The sequence below is a fragment of the Vidua chalybeata genome, chromosome 22 (genome assembly GCF_026979565.1).
Source record: "Vidua chalybeata isolate OUT-0048 chromosome 22, bVidCha1 merged haplotype, whole genome shotgun sequence".
Lineage (NCBI taxonomy): Eukaryota > Metazoa > Chordata > Aves > Passeriformes > Viduidae > Vidua > Vidua chalybeata.
Genome location: NC_071551.1, coordinates 5,165,164 through 5,192,253, shown reverse-complemented (window position 1 = coordinate 5,192,253; position 27,090 = coordinate 5,165,164). Strand labels below are relative to the sequence as shown.

Below are 27,090 nucleotides of genomic sequence, written 5' to 3'. Positions count from 1 at the left end.
AGGATGGCCTTGCAAATAAGACTGGGGACTTTGGAGAAATAAAACTATGAAAGATGCATTGGAGGAGGAGCCACGAGGGGCAATTTTAGAAGATTGACTTTAAGGCATTTACAGCATGGTGTGGCTAAAGCTGATAGGCCAAAAACCACTTATAATTTATTGTAATTATGAAATAATTGGCTTCTGATTGTGGTGGTGTGAATTATAACATCTGTATTGTCTCATGAGACAATGAGACTGAAAATGGAATAAAAGAGAGACAGTCAGTCTCTTCACATTGGACTGAAAATGGAATAAAAGTTTTTCAAACAGCTCTCAGTTGCCCCATCTCTGGGTCAGAAAAGGGCCTTATCCAACAGTTTATGACCTGTGTATTTCCAGCTCTGGATATTTGATTTAAAAGCAGCTCTCAGTGAGCTCCTCGGGTATCAAGTGCTGAGTGCTCCACATGAAATGCCAAAGCTGAGCTCACCGCCGGCCCGCTTGGAAGGAATTCCTTGTACACACACGAGATCAGAGCCCATTAGCCACCAATATTAGATTAAATGAGACTAAACACTACAGAGGGTGATTTTCCCTTCTCCCCGTGGTTTATTATTGCCCTAATGCAAAGCACTGCTTTGCTGGGGAGACTTTGCAGTGTTTAGTCTCTCCCCGGGAGCTGCGCTCGGGATGCTCCGAGGGGATCCCGGAATTTCGGGGCTTATCTCCAGAGCAATCTGATGCACGGCCCCAGCAGAACTGAGGGGTGAAACCCTAGAACTGGGCTTTGCTCAGGCTTAATAGCAACATAAAAGACTTGATTTTCCCCTTTAAGGGCTGGGATGGATTTCCCGATGAAGATGTGGTGTTGTGTTACCGGAATGCACCGAAAGGATTCTGCAAGCAAAGCCCCCAATAAAGTTCCGCAGCTCCTGTTGGGGTTGGGGAATTGGGATGCTTGAGAAGGAGCAAAACCACCCACCTAAAAAGCAGGAAAAGAAGTTTGGGTACTGCTAAAGCTTCCCTGGCAATGACACTTGGCTGAGCTCTGCGGGCATCCCCGGCACGGTGTGTGCTCGGTGTGTGGGATGAGGCTCTGCAAGGAGGAGGTTTTGTTTTGTCTCTGCTTTGTCTGTTTGGGAAACTGAAAATTGGTTCCTTCCAGCAGGAATTGCTGCTTGCCAACGGGACGCATTCCCTGGGATCTAAATGTTGTTTTGCTTGTGGCAGAGCTGGTGAATGCTGGGTGTCTTTCTTAATTTTCACTTTCTCTGAAGAAAAATGCCATGAAAATTTTCTGTCGGGTCTCCTGAAGGAATTAAGTGATGCTTGGCCAGGTGAGTTCTACCTAAATCTCAGAGATCCTCAGGGAAACAACAAAATTGACACAAACTATGTCCTGTTCTCTTCTGCCTTGGGAGGAAAAAAAAACCCAAATTAACCCATTCCTTCAGTCTCTGGAGGTTTCTGCACTGCCAGGATTCCAGGGAGCCAGTGGATCCTAAATTCCCCCCCAGTGGGGGAATCTGAGCAAAACAAATCCCACATTCTGCTCAGAATTGTTTTTGCCACCCTAATGTGATGCTCTGGTGTGACACAGAAATGTTGCCAAAACCACACTGAATCCAAATGCTTCACAGAGCTCAGTCAGATTTTCCTGAATTTTCATTTCAGAAGGAAAAAAAAAAAAAAAGCTGTAGTAGAATAAAATAAATCCTGGTCATGCTGTTATCAAGTGTCACTCTGGATTTTCAGGGATTTCTTCTAAATTTTTTTCTGTAGAATGAACATAACACTATTAGAAATCTGTAACTGGAGTAAAGTTTGGATGTAATAGAATATTTCCATCCATTCAGGTTTTAAATTACCAAAATGATTTTGGAATTTTGCTCTTGCCTAAAACCCCACAAAATTTGAAAATCCTAGAATTCTTTATAATTGGAACCCCCTTTTCTTCATAGACCTTCCTGGTCTTCCCTTCCTGTGAGGTGGTGCAGAAGTCTTTAAGTAGTTCAGTGAGTATTTTACACCAGGTACCTGCTGACCTGTGGTGAGGATGAATTCCCACCAAGTATTTTTTGTCAGATCCAAAGGAAGGAATGATCCTGAATCTCCCAAATCCCAATGAACTGCCTCAACCACAACAAGATTTTATTCATTTTGGCGGTGTTTGGAAGTGTTTTATTGTAATTAATAATGACCTGAGCAGAGCAGCAGCAGCTGCACTCGTGTTTGGTGGAACCAAAGACAATATTTTCTGATTAAAGAAGCTTTCACAGGTGATTTCAACCTCCAGCCTCAAACAGAAAGTAACCTGCAGCTGGAACAAGCTATCTGACAGTGTGTTGGATTTTTTGTTGTGTGTCAGAACATGCTGGGTATGGAGATTCCTGGTGTGAGGGACAGAAAAGTGGCTCTAGGGATGAAGGGCCTCTGCTCCTTGGTAGGTGCAGGTTTCACATCAGATCTGACCATTAACCCCACCCTAAAACCTCCAGAAACAGAGGCTGGGAAGATCCTGGGTGAAGTCTCACCAGCTTTGTCCAGAAATCCTTCATTTACACCCTGCAAATTCCCTGTGGGATCAGAGATGGGCAGGATTTGGGTTAAAATTTGCAGAGTTGGGATGATTCTCTGCAGTATTTGTGGTCCTCAGCCAGAACAGGAAGAATTTTGCAGCCCACAGATCCACAGCAGGATGAGATTGTTGGGTGTAAGAGGTGCAGCTACTCCAGGTTGTTACCCTGTGTGTTTTTCTGCTATTGACATTAATTTGGTGTACAACTGCGGAGTCTGAGTACAAAAACCATATTTTAGATCAACACAGAGCAAGCCTTGTCCCCTGATGGAGTGGGGAGTGAAATCCCTCTGGGAGAAGAGGAGCCAGCAAAGGTTGGTGTGGCTGGAACATCTCATCAATGCTCTGCCTTTGAGTTCTTCCACTGCCCCTACACTTTTAATAACATCTGGAGACAGGCAACCCAAGGCTTGGGCAAAGCCTCACCTGCTTTGTCCAGAAAACCTTCATTTACACCCTGCAAGGATTTGGGTTAAAATTTGCAGAGTTGGGATGATTCTCTGCAGTATTTGTGCTCCTCAGCCAAAACAAGAAGAATTGTGTTATTCTGCTACTGACACTGATTTGGTGTACAACTTCAGAGACTGAGTACAAAACCCTTATTTTAGATCAACACGGAGCAAGCCCTGATCCCTGGTGGAGTGGGGAGTGAAATCCTTTTGGGAAAAGGGGTTTAGCACCCTTGTCCCTGACAAAAGAGGAGCCAGCAAAGGTTGGTGGGCCTGGTGTGGCTGGAACATCTCATTAGTGCTCTGCCTTTAATTGAGTTCTTTCACTGCTCCTACACTTTTAATAACATCTGGAGACAGGCAACCCAAGGCCGTGGCTTCTGTTTCTGATAGATTCCTTTGCACTGAGATTTAATGGATTAGCCAAAATGATGTGAAAAAATGGATCTCTGATTTATGACCTGCAATTTTTCGCTTACTGCAGCATTTTTTTCCCCCCTCAATCAGTGTTTTCCACCCTGTTAAAGTCTTGTGTGAATAAGTGCTATGTTGTGTTTCTGGATTTGCCCCGAGGGCTCATCAGACGACCCTTTGCCTACAGTCCCCACCAGGCCATTTAAACAGGAAGTTTAATTTTATAGTATTAAAAAAGAGAAAACGGTACTTAATTATCTGGCTGTGAAACAGCAGTACTCTTTCTTAATTTTAGTAGCTAATAAAATGCTGTTCCTGCAGTTAACTACTTCTGGTCCAAATGCACTACAATTTTGGCTATTTGAATAGAATATTTTATGAACTGTTATATATTGCACTACAGTTTTTAAACTCTGCTATGACATATTTCTCTCAAGATTTATTAGCATTTTTTATTTAAAACAATATATTAAAGAGAGGAGAAAGAGTAATCTTAGCTAAAATTCAAATATTAGAAAAACATAACATAGACCAAATCTTTTCATTTAACTTCTCCCCCCTCCTCCTCCAACTTCTCCTCTCCCACCGTTGCTATAAAAAAGTTTTTTGGAACAACAACCCACACCTGCATCATTAATTCAATATGTCTTCCAACATGACTCAAATCAGAGTATCAGTTTCAGGGGCCATTTGCTACTTAAATGACTTTATGAAAACAGAACAATGAGCTGCCCCAATGCAGCCCCGACTCCAACTCTGGCTAAAATAAACCTCGACATCTTTTATATCCCCGTGCATTTCTTTCTTTCCCAACAGTTGCCTCTCTGCTCCCCCCTCCCGGAGCAAACAGGCTCATTAAGTGCCAGGTCTGTTGTGTGCAACTGTCTTTAAAAACTCGTTAATGCCTTTAGCCAGGGCAGGGTGTCTGTGCCCAGGCACAAGCCCATCTGGAAGTCTGCTAAATTAAAAATTATTTGAGGCAAAAGCCTTTTGTCTCAGCCCAGGCTCTGAGGGAAGAGACTCCCTGCTCATATTGACAATATTGGGAATTTTTTTCCCCCCGTCTGAAGGTGCTGAGGAAGGAATGGTGCAGATGGCAGGAGCTGGGTTGGTCCCATCGTTGCAATGGGCTGAGGGTGACCACTCTGGAGGATTTTATTCCTCAGTTTTTGGGTGAGAGAGAAGCTCTCTTACAAAGCTGGGGCTGATCAACCACCTCAGCTTGTGATGGGGAGGTTTTGATGAGATATTAGGAAAAAAAGTCTTCACAGAAAGGCTTGTCAAGCACTGGAACAAGCCTGCCAGGGAAGTGGAGGAGTCCCTGGCTCTGGAGAACGCTCCCAGGCACAGGGGGGATTGTTGGGGGTCTGTGCAGGGCCAGGAGCTGGACTGGATCAATGCCTCTTGGGGCTACCTAAAAAACAGAGGCCAGACAAAATGAGGAGAATAAAAAGCAGTTCTATTTATTGAAGGGCCTTCAGGTACATTTAGGGCAGACAAAGTCCCCCAGGGGCCGCACCCAAAATGGACCACAGTTTTAATATTTCCTATTTCACAGGTTTTCATATTTTTATAAGTTTGGTCCATTTGCATATTGGGGATTAATCTTCCAATTACAGCTTCAGGTAATGAAGAAATTTACCCCAGGTTTGCTGCTCCCAACTCCCCTTTGTTTCCATCTCTCTGGCCTGAGGCACTGAGGTGTCCTTGATTGCCAGGCCTGGAGAGGAATTGTTGTCTGCCCAAAATGGGGAAGCAGCAGCTCACACTGCTCCTGGAGTTTAGAGTTCTACACTGAAGAGCTGCAGGATTACAAATAGATGAAAACTAGAAAAGCTCAAATCCCAAGGCATCAGGATGATCCTTGTGGGTCCCTTCCAGCTCAGGAGATTCTAAGTGTCCAAAAAACATGTGGATGTGACACCTGGGGACATTGCTTAATGGTGAACGTGGTGGTGGGGCTGGGCTGGCACTCAGACCTGACGGTCTGGGAATTTTTTGCCAACCTTGATGATTCTGTGTGCTCCAATTACAACCTGCTCTGTCTCTGGTGCTCTACTACAGGGTGTATCCCAGTTGTAGCAGCTGATTTAATGGAGCTACCTCTTATTTCAAGAGTGCTCCTACTCCACACAGGTCAGACCCTCACCTTGACTGCCACAGGGGGTCGGGGTGTCCTGTCTGGTGGGGAAAGAAACTCAGAACGGACTGCCCATGTGGGAAATGGATGTGCAGGGAATTGTCCAGAAGGCTCACACAGTGTGTGCAGCTGTGTGCAAACCTTGAGATAAGAAATGCTGATTTAGAAATGCCATGGGACAGGACGGACATTGCTGAGAGAGAAATGGAACCAGAAACAAGTTTCAAAGGATGGCCTTGCAAATAAGACTGGGGACTTTGGAGAAATAAAACTATGAAAGATGCATTGGAGGAGGAGCCATGAGGGGTAATTTTAGATGATTGGCTTTAAGGCATTTACAGCATGGTGTGGCTAAAGCTGACAGGCCAAAAACCACTTATAATTTATTGTAATTATGAAATAATTGGCTTCTGATTGTGATGCAGTGAATTATAACATCTGTACTGTCTCACCCTTCACATGGGACTGAAAATGGAATGAAAGTTTTCCAAACACCTCTCAGTTGCCCCATCTCTGGGTTAGAAAAAGGTTTGTCCAACAGGCCCACACAATTCCTTCCAAGTCAGGTCACTTCTAAAGGAAATTATCCTTTGTTTGCAGAAGGGATCAAACCCCAGCGAGCATCTGCTGAGTCTTGGCCGTCACTTAGCGATGGAGGACACACAATTCCTGCTGCTCCCACTCCACAGAGCAGCAGCCAGGTGAAAAGGGGAACTCTTGCCATCAGCTATGTGAGGAACAATAAATAATAATAATAACATCATTATTATTATTATTATTATTATTATTATTATTATTATTATTATTATTATTATTATTATTATTATTTAGCTAATATTATATATAATATATTTTATAATTCTATATAGTTGTTTATTATTATAATGTTTATTATATTAATTATGTTTATTCTTGTTATGTTTATTATATTATTATTATTATTATTATTATTATTATTATTATTATTATTATTATTATTATTATTATTATTATGTTTTGGAGGAACCTTCACAGCTGGGCTGCCGAGGTTTAGTGGTGTGCAGTCAGTTCATTTGCAGCCTTTAAGAGACTCACACAATGATCAATATCAGCCTTGCAAGCACCTTGGATGGCAGCAAAAATAAATGAGGTTACATGGATATACAGTGGAGTCTGCTGGAAAGCTCTCCGTGCTGGAGGTTGTCCTAACACTGAGAAAATGCATCTCCAGCACTGGGAAAGTCTTTATTTTTATCAGGGATGTGGCTGCTCATCCCATATCCCAAATCCAGCTCTGAATTGCTTGAAGGAAAAAAAAAAAAAAAAAAAAAAAAAGCTTTCTATTCACTTGCAAAAAGCTGCTGCTTATTATATCCCTTCTGGTTTGGTGCCCCCTAATATAGACATAGCTAAAAATCTTCCCAGATCTATTTTGAGGGTTGTCTGAGCATAAATATTTCGTTGATGACAAAAAAGTGGCTTGTTGGTACATTTGAGAGTCTTCAAGGGCTAAATTGGGATTGGATGGGAGCCAGGGCTGTGCAGAGCAAAGGCATTGGGGAAGGCAGTTTGTACAATGTGTAGCAGGGAGGAAATATGTCAGGTTTGAAAAAAAAATACCCAAAAACCAAACAACAACAAAACCCAAAAATCAAACAACAACAAAACCCCAAAATCAAACAACAACAAAACCCCAAAATCAAACAACAACAACAAAAAAACCTGGGGTGGAAACAAGGAAAATGCTACTGTAATTGAAATCAGAGTAATGGGAATAAAAAACAGGTTTAATATCTGAAGCATAGGAAGATATTAAAAATGTGTTACTTTTAGCAGCAGAGTTGCTTATTTGTGTCATAGCTGCCTTGAATTCTGGGTGTAGAATTTGGAGTTGAGAGGAAATCGAGAGGCTCCACGAAGATGTTTCTGTGGGAGAGGGGAACAGGAGGTAACTGCAGAAAATCCTGTGCAGGCCAATATTGGCAGTTCTGGATTCATCAATGGATGAAACAAAGCCAAGGAAATCGCTCCTTGAGGGCTCCGAGGCTCTCCTGGTTTCCAGAGGAGCTGATGCATCAAAGGGAATTGGAGATCATGGCCCTGTCAGGGGACACTTGGGGGTCGTCACCAACCCCTGCAAAGTGTTCTTCACTCTGCAAGCCCCCAGTAAACCCAGAAAAACCCCTGGAAGCTGCCGAGCCAGGATCAGCTGTCCTTTTTCATCCAGACTGGGGTGGCAGAGGGAATCACTCATGTGCCAGGGGAGGCTTTAAACGCTGGGGAAACACTGATGGATTAAAAAGGAGTAAAAAGCACAAGTGGTGATGGCTGGACTTCATTAATTTTAGCCCTGAGACACCGTGGAAATGTCACTGTTGATTGTTGCAGGGGTGGCTGAAGGTCAGGGCTGAGGATGAGGAGGTCTGGCTGAGGAGTAACCCAGTAGTAGCTGCTGGGTGGTAAATCTGTGCACACCTGCCTGGGCCGGGGCCTGCTCCTGCCAGGTAAGCTGGCTGAAGACTTCAGGCACATCCCAGCACCGCTGGGGAGGAGGGCAGAGGAATTCCCAGCTGTTACCTGAGCAATGCTGGAAGGAAGATGTTTGGTTGATGTGCAGTTCATGAAGGTGCCCAAAATTGGCTGTACACGAGCAGGTAATGAACCCCTCTTGGAACCACTCTCAAAGCTGACTGAGTCTTGAGCACAAAACCTGATGGAAACTTGAACAGAAAATATTTCACTTCTACTTCTCAAATCAGGCCTTGACTTTCTGGTGAGATGTGGGAGAGATGATCCTTGCTGAGACATCAAGAACTGATGACCAAATTATTTTTTATTCATAACTGATTAGAATGAACACAGTCTGTGTATCTGAAGGCCTGCAGACAGAGAATTAAACTCATCTCTGGAGCTCCAGCCTTGGCTTTCCCTATTCTCTGTCTTCTGTCCCATTCTGCACCTAAAGCTGTGCCACCAGACAGGTGAAAAGTGAAAAAAATTCTCTGCTTGTTCCATTCAGTGTTCTCAAATCCTCCCAGCACTTGAAAGAAAAGGCTCTAAAGATCTCCTAAGAGTCAGATTGTGCCATTTTTGTGCAACAGCAGTGTCACAATAACTTGAGGTGAGCCCCTGGCCCACAAAACCACTTTTCAGGAGTTTGGTTGTGATGCTGAGATTTAGGGAATGATGTTCGTGGGAAGCATTAGGAGAGTTCAGGACAGGGTGAAATATTAAATTACACATTTTTTCTAAACCTTTCAGCGTTCATATCTGTGCCTGGCTGAGGAAGAGGTCCCAAACCCTCCCACATTCACTTTGTCCTGCAGAGAGGAGCTCCCTTTGGGGAGCGAGAGGCCTCTGTGGAAGGAAGAGCTTCACTCCAGTGACTCCTTTGGGTTTGACTCCTTGCACTTCTGATCTGAAGCTAATGCCCCTTTATTCCAGCAGTGGCTGGTTGCTCGCTGTCATTTCAGGCAGCCCTCAGTGCCAAGCAGCCCTCGGTATTTACCCACCTGAGCCTTATCAGTGCCTGCTCTCGGTAACCCGGATTCGTTGGCCATTATGGAGATGTGGTGGCTGTTTTCAGTTGACACACTCATTCTCTAAAGACAACAACCCAAATGAGTCTGTTAGGGCTGGGAGCTGCTGGGCCAGCCCTGCTAAGCAGGCTGAGATCAGAGTGTTTGCACTTCGAATTTGCTCAATTGGGCCCTTTCCATTATTGAGGCTGGGTGGCTCCTGCTCCCCGCCCTTGTTCCCTGCATTAACTCTCTATTACCTTGTTTGTTCAATGCCAGCTTATGAATGTCAATTTGTTCTCCAATTAGCTCTGCCTTATTGACTGCCCTCAGACTCCCCAGCTAAGCTTTCTGAAGTGCCTATCACTATCAAAGTGATTTGTTTAAATTTTTAAAGGGATATAACTTTAATGCGTCCTTTTATTTTGCTGTTATCTTGGTTGCCCCTATCTGGAGTCTGTTTATGGAGTGGGGTTTGTTCTAATAGCTTCATATCTGTGTTAATATTTCGTGACAGTTTATGTACTTAACTCGTGTGGGAGACACATTAATTCTCCTCTCCTGGCTGTGATGGACTGGCAGGAACCTGTGAGAGGAAGACAAATTTCCCAGAGGTCTGGAGGGTAAATGCAGATGGGGTCTGTGGGAGGAAAATTAAGAAATTAATTTACTTTAGCATCTCATTCCCTCTGCCACGTACAGGAGATATTTTCCTCTGTGGGACTCAGCAATATCCTGGTTTTCCCAGTACGTTGCTAGCTGGAGGGACATTAGGTGTTGGTGGAGAAGGAATTATGGAATATCCTGAGCTGGAAGGGACCCACAAAGATCCTCCAGACCAAATCCTGGTCCTGCACAGACACCCCAACAATCCCAGCCTGGGGTTAACTGGTTGTACTTAGATAAAAGAAACACCTCAGGCATTGGGGTTTTTTTTGAGTTTCTCATTCTTTTCTCCCATATATCGTCATAAAATTGAAGTGCCAGAGTCCTTCCTCTCATTCCCGAGTTCTTTTTTTTTAGCAACACAGGGAACATCTCAATGGGAAGCAGGATGCAGGTGACTCCTGACTCTTCTCCAGATTGTCTGCTCTGGACATCTCTGGGAATTCTCTGTTCTTAGGAGCAGGGCTGGGTTTGAATTCCGTGTGTTGGTGTTTATTGGGAATTATCTGTCACGGCAGAGACAATAACACACAGCACAAATGGTTTATTTTTCTTATTTTTCTTTATTCCCTCAAGCATCTTTGCCTGCCTTGGGTCTTCTGCTTCCAACCAGAAAAGGCTTTCTTTTATTTAAAGGAAAACTCCAGGAGAGATGACACTGGGACCATTTTATGCTAAGCTCTCATGGCTGTCTAGATGTTTTAGTTGTCAGTTTTAAAGTCTGGAGGAGAAAAAAAGAAAAATGAAAATAAAAAGATGAAAAGAAAAAAAAAAGAAAGAAAAAATAGGAGAAAAAATAAAAAAGAAAAAAAAAAGAGAAAAAGGATAAAAAATAAAAAAAAAAATAAAAAAAGAAACTGGACCCAGATCTTGTAGGGACACCCTCCATGGGTGTGACACTGCAGGTGCTGAAGCTCTTTGAGGGACTTCCCTGACCTCTGGTCCCAAGGGAATGTGGAGCTCTGAGGGATCCCCAACTGCTGCCCACAACTGCTGGGAGTCCAGCCTGGCAAAATACAGAAATCAAACTTCAGATTTTCCTGCTCTTTCATTCCCTCTTTTCTACAGCAGCTTCTCTTTGTGTTTTCCCACCAATTTTTTTAACACTACTCCTCAAATCCATGGATAATTGGGTTCATTGGCTCCCCAAGCACCCCAAATATTGCTGCCACTTCTTGGTTTGGACATTCCTGGTCTGTTCTGATGGATTGGATCAGTGCTGCTGCTGAGCATGGAAGCACAAATCCAGCTTTGATTTTGGTCAAATATTTCCCATGTTATGGCAATTGAATCCACTGTCTGAAAATAACATTTCTCAGCCATCCTCAGAGCTTTGCTTTTCTTTCTTAAGCAATCCACCCCAAAAAAGTTATTTGGATTTGCTGAAGAAATACAACTGGGGCAAAAGCACAGAGAACTCTTAGGAAGGGAGACAAGGAATGATTGTGAGAAAGGTTTGCTGCTTTTTTCTGTCTGAGACAGGTGGGTTTGGGCATCAGAGCAGTGTCAATAAATGGCTTTTGCAGTTATCTAAATGCTTTGGCTCTGCTTGGGCGTTTAATCTCTTGTAAAAGCTGTTTATTGCTCTCGGGGCTGCTCTGCGAGGGCACAAACGCCACAATTAGACCTCTCAGAGACTTCCCAAAACAGAGCTGATTAAAGGGCAAGCAGAAAAATTTAGATGCTGCTGTCCTTAATGAAGAGAGCCCGGCCCTCCTGCATAAAGCTCAGTATGAGTCCCAAAGCCGGGCTGGGAGGATGGAGGGGATGTGGCTCCCTGAGCAGGGTGAGGCCCTCGTGGCTCTGTTGGGTTTCCAGGTAACAAATTGCCATCGCCAAAGGTGTTCCTAAAAGTCCATTTGAGTTCCCTTAGCGATCTTCCCCAGGCAGATTGTTAACCCCAACGTGCTGTAAAATGTAAGTGGCATTTAGAGGTGGCATCACAAAGAAGGGGCAATCAAACCTCATTAACACTGGAGTTTATAATTGCAGATCACTGTAATTTGTGGTGGATTGGGGATTTAGCAAGGGTGTTATTTCTGCTGTTGGGGGTTAATGAGTGGTGGGAGAAATTTATGTAAGTTTAGTCATTTCTTCTTCTTTAGCAACCAATTGACACCAAATGAAGACTTCAGCCTTTGGTTTGTGATCAGAAAAAGCACCTCAATAAATATAACACTAAATTTGGCCTGGGGGGAACCCAGACCTTTCTAGGTCCTGTTTTTAGTCCCTCCTGTTGCAAGGAAAGGAATCGTAGAATCGTGGAATTATTAAAGTAAAAGACATGTAAGATCATCAAGCCCCATTGTTAAACCAGTGCCAGCACCATGTTCCCCACAGAACCATGTCCCCAGGTGCCACATCCACACGTTTTTTGAGCACTTCAGGGATGGTGACTGCACACTGCCCTGGCAGTGTGGGCCAATGCTTTACAACCCTTTCCATGAGAAAATCTGTCCTAATATCCACCCTGAGCCTCCCCTGGCCCAGCCTGAGGCCGTTCCCTCTCCTCCTGTCCCTGTTCCCCGGAGCAGAGCCCGACCTGGGGCTGTCCCCTCCTGTCAGGAGTTGTGCAGAGCCACAAGGTCCCCCCTGAGCCTCCTTTTCTCCAGGCTGAGCCCCTTCCCAGCTCCCTCAGCTGTTCCTGAAAGACCTGTGCTCCAAACCCTTCCTGAGGATTTGCTTGTTTTAATTAAAATCATGTGGAGGATAAGAATGAGGCATCTTCCTTCTGGGTTTTCAGGTAATGCCAAAGGCAGGTGATGCCCAGAGGAGGATGGGTCTGCCCTTTGGATCAGAACTTCCTGCTCATCTCTGGCAATTTAATGAAAGGAACTAATTTGATTCCTTGATTTTCCATTTATTTACATAATAAATACTTTCTTAATAGATAATTTCTTAATAAATAATTTCTTATAACCATTTTTTGTTGTTTCTAGTGGTGCATCCAAACTCAGGAGTGTCTGAGCTCAGCCCTGAGCTCATTTGCTTTCAAGCAGCTTTTGGCTGGTAGGATAAAAGGTAGGGCACAAGTTCTTACCCCAAACCAGGGAAGTGTCCTAAGCTTCCACAGAGATTACAGCTGAGTTAGTCCAAGTTTTAAGGAAGTTCATAATTAGGGATTTTAATTTACTTCAGAGGATCTTTGAGAGGGGTGAATTTAGGTAAAGAATTGGGGGGTGTGCACTCAGGCCTTGCTGCTAATGGAAAACAAAGGGAAAAAACAATGGAAAACCAGCTTTGATTTTTGACTGTTGTTCCATTCTTTAGCTCCAAGAGTTGCTTTAACGTAGCCTGAGAGCTGAGGTAAATTAAACTCCCAAGCACATTGACCCAATTATCATCCAGAGCACTCTGCTTCCCTCCTCTGATATTTGGAACTTGTGAATTCGCAGCTCCCTCCAGTTGTGACAGTGGTGTCACAGCCACTGATGCCATTTGATCTGCCCTGGCCTGGTTTTTCCTCTCTGTTCCCTCATCCCAGAGAACTCCTGGCTGGAGAGTTTGACTCTCCTGAAGTTAAAAACAAGACAAACCTTCTCCTGAAGTTAAAAACAAGAGTTAGTTTTTCACAGCGATGCTGAACTCATGGGGAATGAAGGGATCTCCCCAAGCCAGAAGAGAAGAGAGGAAGGAAAAGAGACTCTAGCAGTGGACAAATATTGGGATTGTGACCACCAGCCACACATTCAGGGCACACAACAACTATTTAAAACATAAAGACAAGTTTCAAGCTTGGAAGAAGCTAGAGGGATGTGCTGGGGCTACTTGAGCATCCTGGAGGCTTCCAGAGCATCAGAGATTCTGCCTTCAGTGTCTGCACCAATATTTGCTGTAGCAAAAGTGTAGCAAAACCTAAAAATCCCAGCCCAGCAGCATCTGTGCACTCCCAGCCAAGATGCCTGAGGAGAGCCTGCAATTGCTTGAAATTATTTTTTTTTTTCTGCATGGTGACGACATTAAAAGATGTGCAAGTTTTATTTTTTGACTGCACTCATCGTTCACAAACAGAAATAAAAATGCAAACCCTCCAATTTAAGTCCTTCAGCCAAAAATATGTCGATTTGCAAAGCAAAAAATAGCAGCCCCTGCTATCCTTGACAGCTGTAGTTTGGCTGATTTTAGGAGATATCCCGAAAGGTGAGCTTGGAAGGATGTCATATCTGACTCTTATCTTTGAATCCCATATACTTATGTTTATTAAAATCAATATAATCCATTAGCCTACTTTGTTTCCATTTTTAATAATCTATTGATATATTGCCTGGGCTTTTATGGGACTAAACAAATTTCCTCTTTATGTGCCCTGTAATAGCCGGAGGTCAGGCTGCTTGAGAGCAGTTGCTGTATATAAATGTTTATTTACTGCCTGACTACTGATTGAGAACATATCTGGTCCACAGGCTTCAGATGGCTTTTAAACTAGAGATTTATGGCTTACTTCCTGTTTTCCAGACACAGTACACCATTTTTAAATAAAGTAATGAATGCAAGGTATTGTGAAAATAATAGCCAGGGATTGCCCCAAACTCCACGTTTGGGAGCAGGGCCTGTCGGGCCCTCTGTTATTTCATCATTCATTTGTTTTCTATTGGGGTGGGTTTTGGGGACATTAAACACTCTTCTGGTGCAGTTTCCTTTGTGCCCAGGGTGTCTTTGTAGTCTGGAGCTGCCCTCCTGGAGCAGCTCAAGTGCCCTCTTCAGCCTCTCCATGGCCGGGCTGGGAATCTGAAGGGAAGAGCCTTGTCAAAGTTTGCCCATTCATTTTTTTTTTTAAGGAGGGGTCACTTTCTAGCAGCTTCTCTTCTGTTAACCCCCAGTTTAACAAAGCATTTACAGTTAGGATGGGTTTTACACAAGCCCAGGTCTCTCCTTTGTGTGGTTTCTTGCCTTTTTTGCTTCTAGCTGACAGGACTTGACAGAAAATGCTCATTTTTAAGTCTCTAAAAGTAACTTTTGACATTGGCTTGCCCTGTTTCTGTGCTTCTTGGACACCACATTTCCATGTCAATTAACCATGTTTGAGAGGCTTTCGTTCTCCAAAAGTGTGATCATCTACCCAGAAAAACCCTTTGTCCCTGCTGTGACAAGACAAGGAAATCACATTTTTCATCGTGTTATTGTGATAAAAGTGCTAACTCATAAAACATCTCAAATTGGTGATGGCAGACAAGTGGCTCAGTTCACTCTTGTGACAATGGGATCCCTGTCAGCAGAAGTTTGTGTAAGTTCCTGGTCACAGGGTGAGAATTTCAGCTCCAAATCACAATTTCATACAATAAAATTGGCCATTATTTAGGACATCCCTGCCTCACAGGGATTATTCCACTCGTAGTTCCTGAGAGCCCAAATTCCTTGGCAGGGAATAGGGTGTGAGTACAAGAGCCAGAAACTGGAATTTTCCCCTGGAGATGGGCTCGTTCATTTATTTGTTTTTGCAATTTTCATTGAACATCGCTCCCCTCTGGCCACGATGTGGTTCAGAACCACCATTTTTAAGAGTATTTTGCTTTTTTTACGGAAACCTGTTGGTCTGAGAGTCCAACACCAACTTGCAGAAGGCGAGGATTTCAAAGGGCCACTGAGTGGTGGCTGTGGCACTGAGGGCTGGTGGCCATAACCTGCTCTGCCTCATTTAGAGCCACCCCGGGCCCTGCTCACTCCAGGAGGGGAATTTTTGTACTGATTTCAGTGCCTGATATTTATATTTATATAAATTATATTTATATTTATGTCATATTTATGTCTGTGGATGCCTTTAAGCCCAGACTGGGCCTTGCTTGGTGATTTCGGTGTCCCCTTGAGGGACAAAGTTGGTGGCCCAGGGACTGAGCCACACAGGATGTGCCAGCTCCAATTTCGGTGTCTTATGCTGGCCACATCTCTAGATGTTTTTTCAGTGATTTCAGTGATGTTATTGTGATTTTGCAACCTGAAAAAGCTGATGTGCATCCCTCCAGCTCTGAGGCTGCCTTTAGGCCCAGGCTGGGCCTTGCTCGGTGATTTCGGTGTCCCCTTGAGGGACAAAGTTGGTGGCCCAGGGACTGAGCCACACAGGATGTGCCAACTCCAGTTTGGGTGTCTTATACTCACCCTGGCCACATATAAATTATATTTACATTTATGCCATATTTATAACTGAGGATGCCTTACGGCCCAGATTGGGCCTTGCTTGGTGATTTCAGTGTCTCCTTGAGGGACAAAGTGGTTGGCAAAGGAACTGAGCCACACAGGATGTGCCAGCTCAATTTGGGTGTCTTATACTCATGCTGGCCACATCTCTAAAGGCTTTTTCGGTGATCTCAGTGATGTTTTGTGATTTTGCAACCTGAAAAAGGTGTTGTGCATCCCTCCAGCTCTGAGGGCAGAGCTCTGGGCTGCTTCTTTTGGCCCAGGGTGATTTCACCCAGCTGGAAACCCACCAAAATAAAGATGATTTGTAACACTAAACCAGCCCAGCTGCATTTCGGTTTTGTGGCGTTGCACAGAGTGTTGTTTTAAATAGGAATAAAGCAGTGGCCTCTCCTTGACGAGTGCCCTGCCTGCTGAGGAGCAGATCCCCCGGGTTTCCTGGCCGTGTGTGTGATTCCTAGTGCTGATCTCTGGCCCCTAGATGATGCTGTTCATCTGTCAGGATCCAAGAGTGCCTCTGACAACAACTGCAGTGGTTTGGGGATGCAGCAGCGTGGCAGGAGTTCAGTCAAAACCACCAATTACATTTTGTTCTGCAAGGAAATGAGAGTGAAGAGAGGTGGCTGTGAAAGTGCCACGTTGGAGTGGCCCCGAGACACAAATATAGGCCCTTTGAGGGAGCTTTATGTGTATTTTTAACCTTTTATCCCATTAAAATGAGTCCTAATGAAGGCAACACAGAGCACGGTGTGTGCCTGGGGAACACGGAGCTCCTGCTCTTTAAAATGTGTCCCAACAGACTGAACTCCCTGATCCTTGGATTGACCATTGCATGTCCAATATCACCATTTTCTACAATGAATAGGGGGCTGTCTTTAGGGATTTATTTGGCACCAATAAAGAGGCATCAGGGAGGGGCTCAGTGACTCTCACAAAGTGTTCCAGGAGCATTCCCAGCCTGTTCCTGCATGGAGCACCCCATGTTACCCCGTGATCCGTTCCCTTTGGACTCTGAAGCATGGATGCTGTTTGTGTGGGTGTTCACAAGATGCTCTGGGGCTTTTCCCTCACTTCTCACATCCACAGCTCAATTCCACACCCCTTCCACTCAAGTGGAGAGTGATAGATTTTAAAGGGAACCCACTGATGCCGCAGCTACTTAACAGGATTTTCCAAAGCACTTGTGCGTCTAATTCCCATTGATTTTACACGAGGGAATTTGCCTCCACATCCAGGACGTGATTCTTGATCATTCCTTTGTTTTTACAGCACCCACAACATCAGCAAACTCAATTTTGCTGAAGGGATGGTCCAAGGGAGAGCTCAGCTTTGAAAAATTCTTGCATTGTTTTTTAATGGAGAGCTTCAAAAATTTGGGAATCTTCCCGTTGCCTTCTGGAACAATATTCCAAAGTGTAGGGCTTGACTCAAGTAGTCAACCACTCCCACTAAGAGGGGCTTATTCTGCCCGTGGTCAAGCTGATCTGTGGTGGAACTGAAGGAATTTTGAGGCTTTTACACCCCAGGTGGACTTGGCTGAGAGCATTTCCTGACTCTTTGCTCTCTCCCCTCCCATGTGCAGCAAGCTGTGAAACTTCTCCCCTTTGTTTGGATGTCAGTGATTTCCTTGATGACAAGATAATCCAAATTACCTCTTTATTGCCCTGTAAAATCAAGGTAGGGGAGGGGCACACCCAGGAATTCTGGCTGTTCCAGAGTTCTGGCAGCAGGTCTTGAAGTCTCTTTCTCCTCCCCCTCCTCATTTTTGGGAAGGGTCTGGGGCTGTGGGTGCTGGAATAAAAACTTTGCAGCAAGTGCAATGTGTAAATTTTGAAGGGAAAAAAAAAAAAAAAAAAAAAGAGAGAGAAAATATTAAACATGTGGTTTGTGTTTCAAAACCCGGAAAATATTATGAAAGCAATAAACTATCCCTGCTGCAGGGGCTGTGCCTCTGTGAGTACACACACTCACATTTGGTTACGTGTCACTCTCCAGCCCCATTCCAGGAGAACCTGGGCTGGGTGAGGAGCAGCAGGGCTGGTGTCCCTGACAGAGCCTGTGCCGCCCCAGGGGAGGTGACAAACACCTCCCTCCATCCATGGAGCTTCTCCTGGGCTTCTAAAGCTGGTCCAGCACTGGGGAGCCTCGTGCCAGGGGCGTGAATAAACGTTCAGGGAGCAGAGGTGTCCTCTGAGCTCTGTGCTGCTCATCATTAGCAATGGCCACGTGGCTCATGTTGTTTCCTCCTGAGAATTAGATATTTTGGCCCATTTATCCACCCAGACAGACACTCAGTGGCCTGAGGGATGGAAAACAGCCTGGAATCATGGAATCCTGGGATGGTTTGGGTTGGAAGGGGCATTAAAGCTCATCTGTTCCACCCCCTGCCACGGGCAGGGACAGCTCCCACTACCCCGGGTTGCTCCAAGCCCAACCTGGCCTTGGAGAAGGAATTGTGGAGCATCAAGGAAAGGTCCAGGAAGAAATAATTCCCTCCCAAGCTTCCCAGCAGGTTTTGGAACAGGCTGAGGACATTGGCAATGGGATTCCTGTGCTGTTGTGCCTTCGGGTTTAACCCAAGCTCCAGTTAAACAAATCATTGTTTGGGGAGCATGGACACTTCAGTTTTTTAACAGCCTGTGACCTGCAATAGAATTTAGGTTGGGTGTTAATGACCAAAGGTTTTGCAAGTAATTAAATTTGTGGCAAGAGCTGTCCCTGAGAGGCTGGGAGTGTTCCTGAGAACAGGCTGGTGCCTGTGTGGTGCTGGAGTCTTAAATTTGAGCAGGAGAGCAGTGAGGAACGGGGATGGGGCTGAGAGTCATCAGTCCAGGTGGCTGCTTTAATCTGCATCATGAGTTACACACACTGCTGTGGTTGTTTCATTAATTTAATTGTTTTTTTAAAATGTTATGAAATTATGAATATAACTCTCTGGGTGTTTTTTTTTTAATTTGGGCAAAATAAATGGCATGAGTACAAATGAGATGAGATGTAGCTCACATCACAGAAAATGGTTCCATTTTCAGATTGGGAATTTCAGGTTTAAATTTCAGGTTGGGAACCTCATGTGTAAATTATCCATTAAGTTACTCACACTTTACAAAGAGAAGGCATGGACTGAAGTATATGTTGTAGGCCACTCCTAAAATGTGAATACATGCATCATTTTAGGAGCTGTGCACAAGTCATAGAGAATCTTCTTGTTATCCTGCAACCATTCTGCTTTTTGTGAAATTATTCTCCTCTCTATCTAAGCTTTTGTGCCATCCTTCAGGAACCTGAGAGGCCACAGCATTTCCCTTCAATTATTGTGGCCACAGCTCAAAAGGAGACGTCACAGATAAAATAAAATCAACTTTAAGTTCTGCCCAGCATCTCAGCTCCTGGCAGAGTCCTGCAGGGGATCTTTGCTGGCTGAGGCTCTGCTGAATTACCTGAGCAGTGCTTTCACTGGAATTATTCATTGTTGGATCTTCTTAGAAGGCTTTCCTCCAGCAGTGAGCACTCACCTTTTAAAAATAGGAGGGTTTGCATCTGTTCTTGTGCCCTGGCAGGTGGCTGTGCCCTGCCACCCCTCCCAGTGGGCAGGAGGGAGACTGGGACTTACACTGGGCTGGTTCTTGTCTGTGGCTGTGAGAAGTCCCCAGCAAGAACAGACACATTAAGGCTGCAAAATAAGAAGAAAATATTGTATTTTAAATGTTTTTAAGCCAGAAGAAGGGATGGGGAAAGGCTGTAAATACACAAACTCTGTATTTACAATGCTTTGTGCTGCAGCTTTGCACGGGAGGTTACCTACTGTGCACTGTGTCTTTAAAACACTAATGGGCCCACTGAAAAAAGAAAAAAACACCAAAAAAAACCCCCGGCAAACCCATGACAGTCCACCAGCAACTAGCACACTAACAGGTTCTCATCTGACACCGGTAGGGAACCAAAGATATTTTATTATTTGGAAACTCCATATAGGGAAAGCCAGCCTTGAATCTGTCATTACTCCAAGAACCACACCTCCCCTGGGAGTTAATTATTTTCTTAAAATGCAACTTGTACTGTTAGTTTAAAACATTCCAACTGTGTTCGCACTCTTTAAATCTTCTGTAAACCTTAGAGTTTAAATCACTTGCAGATAAGAGTAATTCTATTAGAAAAAAAAGGTTTGGTGGAAGGGGAAAGAGAGGGAAATAAAAGGGCATTGATAGAAGCGTCCTTTGGGTGCCCATTGCCCTGTCACCTTTAGAACTTGGCAGGAGCTGCAGCCCACAGTAACTTTATAGGTCCTGGCACAGAATGAAACAAAATAGGTGCATGCCACATTTTCCTCCCCAAAAAAAAAAAAAAAAACCGCCAGGCAGAGACTTACCCCCTTTGTGAGGGGCTGAGAATCGCAGAGCTCGGTCAGATTTAAAAAAAAAAATAAATTAATGGTTAGTGGGGCTGACAGGTCAGAGCCTTTGCTGGGCTTGTATTTTGAAAGAAGGCATTGGGCAAAGGGCTGTCTCTGGCTGGGATCACGTTTGGGAACGCAGGGTTGGGAGAGGTGTTTAAATACGGGGCGCTACTGCGATGTTTGAGCACCTCAGCTCCTCTTGCTTTGGCTCCTTTCGCTGCTTTCATGGCAATTCTGGGGCATTACAACGAAAAAAAAAAAAAAAAAAAAAAAAAAAGCTCGTTGCTGTGGGTTTGCCACGGGTGAGGCAAGAAAGGAAGAGGGTGATGTGTCATTTTTGGAACTGTCTGGGCAATCCTTCGTATGCTGCGTTGGCCGTGCTCCGAGGATTGAGGGTAATTCAGTGGTTCCAGAGCTTGGCTTCTTTTTCTCCTTCGTGCCCTCTCCAGCCCCTCTTTCTCCCTGTAATTTGTTTGGGCTGAAAATCAGCTTCCCAAATTCTTTTAGGGCTGTTTTTCTTTTTTGACCAGTTTGCTTTTGCAGGAGGGCCTTGGCTGAGCTGGGCTTTCGCTCGGGGCCTGTGCCAAGCACCCCACAGCTCTGGGAGCTCTTTGGGAAGGAAGAGGAGTGGGGAAGGGCAGAGAACTCGTCCCTGATGATGCTGTGTGACACTGGCTGTGACTCTGGGGACACCTCTGCTTTGTGGGGATGCTCAGAGATCCTGCTGGGGGACAGACACAAGTGGTGAAAATCCTGTGCCTTCTGAGAGTGTCTGGGTGTCGCTGTCACCCATTAAATAATAAAAGCTGCTCTTTTGTAAAGGAAATCCCACCCTCCCCTCCAAAAACAGTCTGGATTTTTATTTTGGAAATACCCTAAAATTGGAATTGTCACCCAGCCTTTCACTTGGTCCAAGGGCCTTGATAAATGGAACCCCAATTCTCACTCAATATGATTTCTGCAGGTGAGAGCACTGCAGAGGCATCTTCTCCTCTCAAGCCCTCAAACCCTCAGCTTCATGGGAGTTCACGGATTATTTGGTACCTGCTGGTGCACATCTGGCTCAGAGACCCCAAATGTGAGGCCCTACCCCACCAAAACCCTGAGCTGAGTGTCTCCAGCAGCAAACAAAACCCCGAGGTGCTCGGGTTTGTCCCAGTGAGCTGGAGGAAAAACAGCCTCTGAATTTTAGTTTGACAACTTCTTCTGAAAAGAAACACCTGCAATGCAGGACAGGAATTTGTCAGATGCTTCCACTTCGCTTTACTGGGGGTCTTTAGGGGTATCCCTAACCCAGACCAGAGGAGGTGGCAGAGTTCTGGACACTTCTGTGCCCTGTGAGGTCACCAGGCTCCAGAGGATGAGGATGAAGGTTGAACCTCCCTGTGAATGGATCCTCTCTCCCACCCCTGTGAGGTCAGGGCTGGCCTCACCCCAGGGCTGCTCCTCAGTGATGTCCAATCCCAATTATTGATGAGGAGTCTGAGGTTTGCCTCATTGCCTGGGCTCTGCTGGCAGCTCTGGGGCAGAAGGTTTTTTAAATTCTGCACCAGGGCTCTGTTCCTGGCGGGGGGGTGTGCTGGGAGCTGAGCTGCTCTCAGGGTGACACACTGGAGGGGCTGTGCAGGTGGGACACCCATCTTTGGGCACCTGGGAGAAAGCAGAGCACCAGGCAGAAGCCACGATCCCCTCTCCCAGCTTTATTTGCATCCTCTCCCTTTTTTCCTGATTTTTGGAAGTGCCCATGGCAGCCCAGATTCCCCCCCTGCCCCACCACCTGCAGCCAGGGAGCTGATGGAGTCACATCCCTTCATCTGAGTTCTTCTCTCCTGTAGAAATAACAGCAGTAATATAAGCAAAAAAATAATTCTTTTTCCCCCCAAACCAGCCTTGACTGAAAATTCTTGCCCATAGCTTCAATCAGAACAGATCAAGGATGTCTTCTGGAGGTTTTTGTGACTTTTCTGGTTCTCTTCAAGCAAGTGAAACACTTCCTACAAAAGGAATCCAACATAAAGCACAGAAGAGTCTTTAGAGAGATGACTATCAGAGGAGGAAACACTTCTGATTATGTTTTTAGGCAGAATAAACCTTTTTAAAGGACACATTTCCCCTTAAAGCTGAACTGTGTGTAATGAGACACAGGAGCCCACTGAAAATAATGAGCTGTTAAAGAAATAAACAGTTCAAATAATAACAAAAGGCTAAACAGCTTTGGAAAGACCAAAAAAAAAAAAAAAAAGGCCAAATGTGATATAAAGACAGAGTTCCTTGCTTACAGAGAGAAAGGTGATCTGCTTGAAGTGCACAAACTTGAGAAGCCCTGGGTAATGTCGCTGCTGTTTGCACAGTTTACCCAGACAGGCTAAAATATCCTATTAATAATAATAATTTGCATTCAGACCTTAGAAATACTTGGCAAAACCAAAAATCTCTCTTTCAAGGCTCCTTAGGAATGAAAGTGATTCCCTCTGGCTGATGCTCAGCCCTGTCTGTGCTCCCCAAGGTACTGATGAGACAAGGAAAAACAGCCTTGGGGTTGGTTCAGGTTGGATTTTAGGAAAAAATTCTTCACTTTAAGAGTGGTTAAACACTGGAACAGCCTCCCCAGGGAAGCACTGGAGTCACCGTCCCTGGGATTGCTCAAAAGATGTGTGGAGAGAGCTCTCCACTGGATGCTGCCTGCTCTTTTCTTCTCACACAGTAAAAATTTGCCCACTGGCATTAATTCCCATCCCAGCTTCAAGGGAATTTCTCATCCTACTGGAGCATAAAACAAGCAGTAATTAGTTTTAATGTATCTAAACCCTCTTCAACAGAGAAGAAAAATCTCGTATCCTTGGTTCTCCTTGGTGGGACTAAGCCTCATTAAGGTCCTTGAAGTTGAAAAAAAAAAAAAAAAACAGAGAAAAAGAAATGTGCTTTTTATGAGGCTGAGAGTTCCTTTTCTGCTTTATTTTTACCTGTTTTTCTACTTTTTCTTTATTTGGGGGGCATTTTGGTCCCTCTGAGTGCTCTCAAAGTGCAGAGCAAAGCTGGGGATGATTTGAAGAGCAGAGGCATCACAACAGTGACTGAGTGTCAGGGATTTGTCCTGGGGGACGGTGGAGGAAAGGTTTGAGGGGGGAAAGATGGACAAAAAAGGCTTGTGGAGTTGGGGGAAAAGAAAGGGAAAAGCCCTGTGGAGTTGTTGAGTTTTGTCAACCTTTTTAAAGGTTTTTTTCACGTGAAACAAGGCACTGCTTTCTGGGGCCATGTATTCCAACACTCGAGAGAAGAGACAACGGGCTTGGCTGAGTTTAGGACTTGGCCAACATTCCCAGAGCCTTTCTGAGGAGGTGAGGCACCCAGGGAAGTGCAGCCCTGTGCCAGCTTTCGTTGGCCACGTCTGCAGAAACCTTCAATTCTATTTTTCACCTTGCATTTGCTTGTTTTTGTTTCTTTTCCCCTCCTGGTTCCCTTCCAGGACTGCTGAGTGTACGAGGATGCAAGTAAAGGGACATTCTCTGTTGCCTAAGTTGTGTCAGTTGGAAAGCTTTAAAAGTTAATATTTACATGAAATGATCTCCAATCCATCTTGCTCGATGCCTGTTTGTTTAACATATTTAGGTGATGGCTGCATTTGTTTTTTTAAACTATTTGCACGTTAAGGTACTTAAATTCTAACAAACCCCATCTTTCTCCGAGCCCTTATCACAGTTTGTTAAAGATTTTTTCATTAGTTCTATAATTGCACCTTTTAAAAACATGTTTGGGTGTTTCTCATTTCAGGGCAAAAAAGCAACATTTTAACATAAAAGTCCTTTAGAATGTGGAGAAAATGAAACTTTTTTTGCCGAATTTTAGGTGTTTTGATGGGTTTCACAATAAAACACATTTCAGATGCTCCTGGAAGCGCGGGGAAATTAAATTCCAGAGTTCTTCAACCTGCAGAGATCAGTGCAGAATCAGTGGTTTTACCAATGCACAGCCCAAGGCAAGGGTTTGAGGAACAAGTTCTGAATTCCTGGGGAGCTCTGCAGGTCTGGGGGTGCTGAATTTGGGGGGAATTCTGAAGGTCTGATGTGCTGAATTTTTGGGGAGCTCTGCAGGTCTGATTTTGCTGAATTCCAAGGGAGCTCTGCAGGTCTGAGAGTGCAGAATTTTGGGGGAATACTGAAGGTCTGATTTTGCTGAATTCCTGGGGAGCTCTTCAGGTCTGATTTTGCTGAATCCTTGAGGAGCTCTGCAGGTCTGAGAGTGCAGAATTTTGGGGGAGCTCTGCAGGTTTGGGTTGGCTCCATGAGCTTCCCCCACAAGGGAAGCGAGAGGTTTCCAGCACTGGCTGAGGAGGAAGAGCAGCACTGCATGAAATAACTTTCTAATCAGAATTCCCTCCTCCCTCAAACTCTGTTTGGACAGACAGTTAATTTATCTCTGTTTAACTGCAGAATCAATCCATCCATCAAAGCTCCAAGAGCTAATTAGCTGGAGTTAGGGCAGCTGGGCTGGGATGGAGGCTCGCGTGTGGAATGCTTTAGGAAGCTGCAGCAGGGATACAGGGAACATTTCCCCCAAAAGCTGCCCAGGAGGCTCAGGCATCCAGAACCTGCTGGTTTGGGCAATCCTGACCCACAGGACCCCCGAGGGAATCCCTGCTGGCACAGAGCTGGCCAGGGTGGATGAGCACTCCTGTGGATGGGAAAGCAGCTGTGGGGTTGGAGGTTGAACCCAAAATGTTGTGGGCAGTGCCCGTGGCATTGCCCTCACCCAGCTCTGACTTCTTAACTGCTGCTAATGAGGCACATCCCTGGAGCACAGGGTGGTTTGGGGTGATGATGGATTCATTTCTTGGGGTCGAGGCTCCTCCCTGCTCAGCCTCTGGAGTGATTCCTGCCCCTGGTGCATCACTCCCACATTAACCCACTTTCCCTTCCTGCAGACAGTGCCATCCCTGGGCATTGTTGTACACCCAGTGGCCACAGTCATGAACTTTGGTGTCCATTAAATCCAGATAAAGGGCTGGATGCTCCACTTGCCCTGCCCCAAGCCAGCCTGCAGCCCGTGCTTTCCCCACACATGTTCCACGTTAGCCCTTTTCATTGACTATGAATCCATAAAAATCCATGTGGAACAGAGGGTACCCAGTGCAGCCCTGTCTGCCTGACTCCTTCCCATTCTAATTGGGCAGCAAAGCTGTTTAATAGAGTCTGTGGAGTCTGTTTAACTGCATTCTGCCAGAACAATGCTCTATTCATGTTCTCAACAGAACTCTAGTGATTGCACTAATATCTTTAAACTAGAAAACAAGTCTTAATTGGAACAGATGCTGCAAATACCAATGCAAATGGCCAGCTCTGGTGTGATCAAAACCAGGCCCAGCCCATTGATTTGTTTTTAATAGCAGCTTTCATTTTTTATTAGTGTACACAAACCTCACTAACACTATACAAAAAGTCAGTAACAATATTCTGAAAAATCATCTTGTTTAAAGCAGACTCAGCCCTGCATTGTTTCTGGCAAGGTGCTATTAAAGAGTTTCCGTCCTGTTTTGGCAGATCACGTTACTCAAACGCTCCTCTCTACTTTCTTCCCTTCTAGGGTTTGAATAATCCCGGTGATTTTTTGGAGAAAGCTGTTGCTGTTACATGTAATAATCTATTTAGATATTCACTCCCATTACAAACAGGCATTCAGGTTAGATTAGGACAAATAAATCCCCATTCCTGGTAAGTATGTGTGTGTGAGTGTGAGACAGGGATTTGCTTGCTTTTGGAAGCTGCTGTAGCAGAACTCAGCCATTCCCAGCCATGGATTTTTTTTTTTTTTTTTTTTTTTTTGTGGCAGTGCTTGGCCTGGGGAAGTCAGAGATATAAAGAATACAATGCTTTTTATGCTAAGAATAAAACTGTTGCATGATTTTTCTGGAACAAATCGGTTTTGTTTTAAGGATGTGTGAGCTATTTGATAGCAGCAAGAATATCAAAACCACTCAGAGCAGAGAGAAATTTATTATGGCACACCTGGCACTCAGGATTAGTTTATTGGCCTGTGTAGGCAAATATTCCCTCAGTAGCTGCTACTTGGAATTGGAAAATATTTATATATTTATGTGTATAGACAGATATTTGAAGCTGACTGCAGGGATTAGATGCTGTTTCAGTCAAAATCAAGAGGCATTGCAAGCAAGACAAGAACAGGAGATGGCTCTGGGCCTGGTTTCAAATCTGTGGGCTCGTGTTGGCTTTTCTTTGGAGAACTTGCTCTCACTGAGGCTTTGCAAGGGAATGAAGAGGCTTTTTAGGCACTGGGGTGTGTGCTGTGGTGCCCGGGGGAGGCACAGCTGAGGACGTGGGGCTGGCACAGGGAGAATGGGAAGGAGGGCTGGGATGATGCCTTCGGGTTTGAGCTTTTCCATTTCTCATCTATTTGTAATCCTGCAATTCTTTGGTGTCAAACTGCAGATTCCATATGGAATGTCAGCTGCTGCTTTCCCATTTGGGGCAGACACAACAGTTCCTCTCCAGGCCTGACCTGCTGATTTGGGCCTATAAAAGCTGGAGCCACTTTTGGGGTGAATTTGGCGACCTCAGCTACAGGGGGAGGCACCATGTAGGATTTTCCCAGTTGCAGGGAAGGGTTCTCCAGGTCCTTGCTGTGAAACTGCAGACTCTGGATGATGGTAAAGTATTTAAATTATTTAAGCAATTGCTGATGGATCTTTCTCAATCCCTATCCTTTCTCTCCCATAGTAATAATTAGGTGCATTACCTTGCTTATTTTTACTCGTTGCTAAAGCCAAGAAAGCAGTTTTATTGGATGTATCATTTTATTTTTGTGTTGTCTTTATATTCACGGTA

At 44.7% G+C, this 27,090-nt stretch overlaps 1 long non-coding RNA gene across 1 annotated transcript; it reads right to left on the bottom strand.

The window, feature by feature from the left end:
• Positions 1–18,804: 18,804 nt before the first annotated feature.
• LOC128799012 (uncharacterized) lies at positions 18,805–21,429 on the bottom strand. Its single transcript, XR_008434623.1, has 4 exons — positions 21,296–21,429; positions 19,469–19,528; positions 19,296–19,370; positions 18,805–19,003 (listed from the first exon to the last, which is right to left on the bottom strand). It is a non-coding gene; the product is annotated as an uncharacterized LOC128799012 (long non-coding RNA).
• Positions 21,430–27,090: the final 5,661 nt, after the last annotated feature.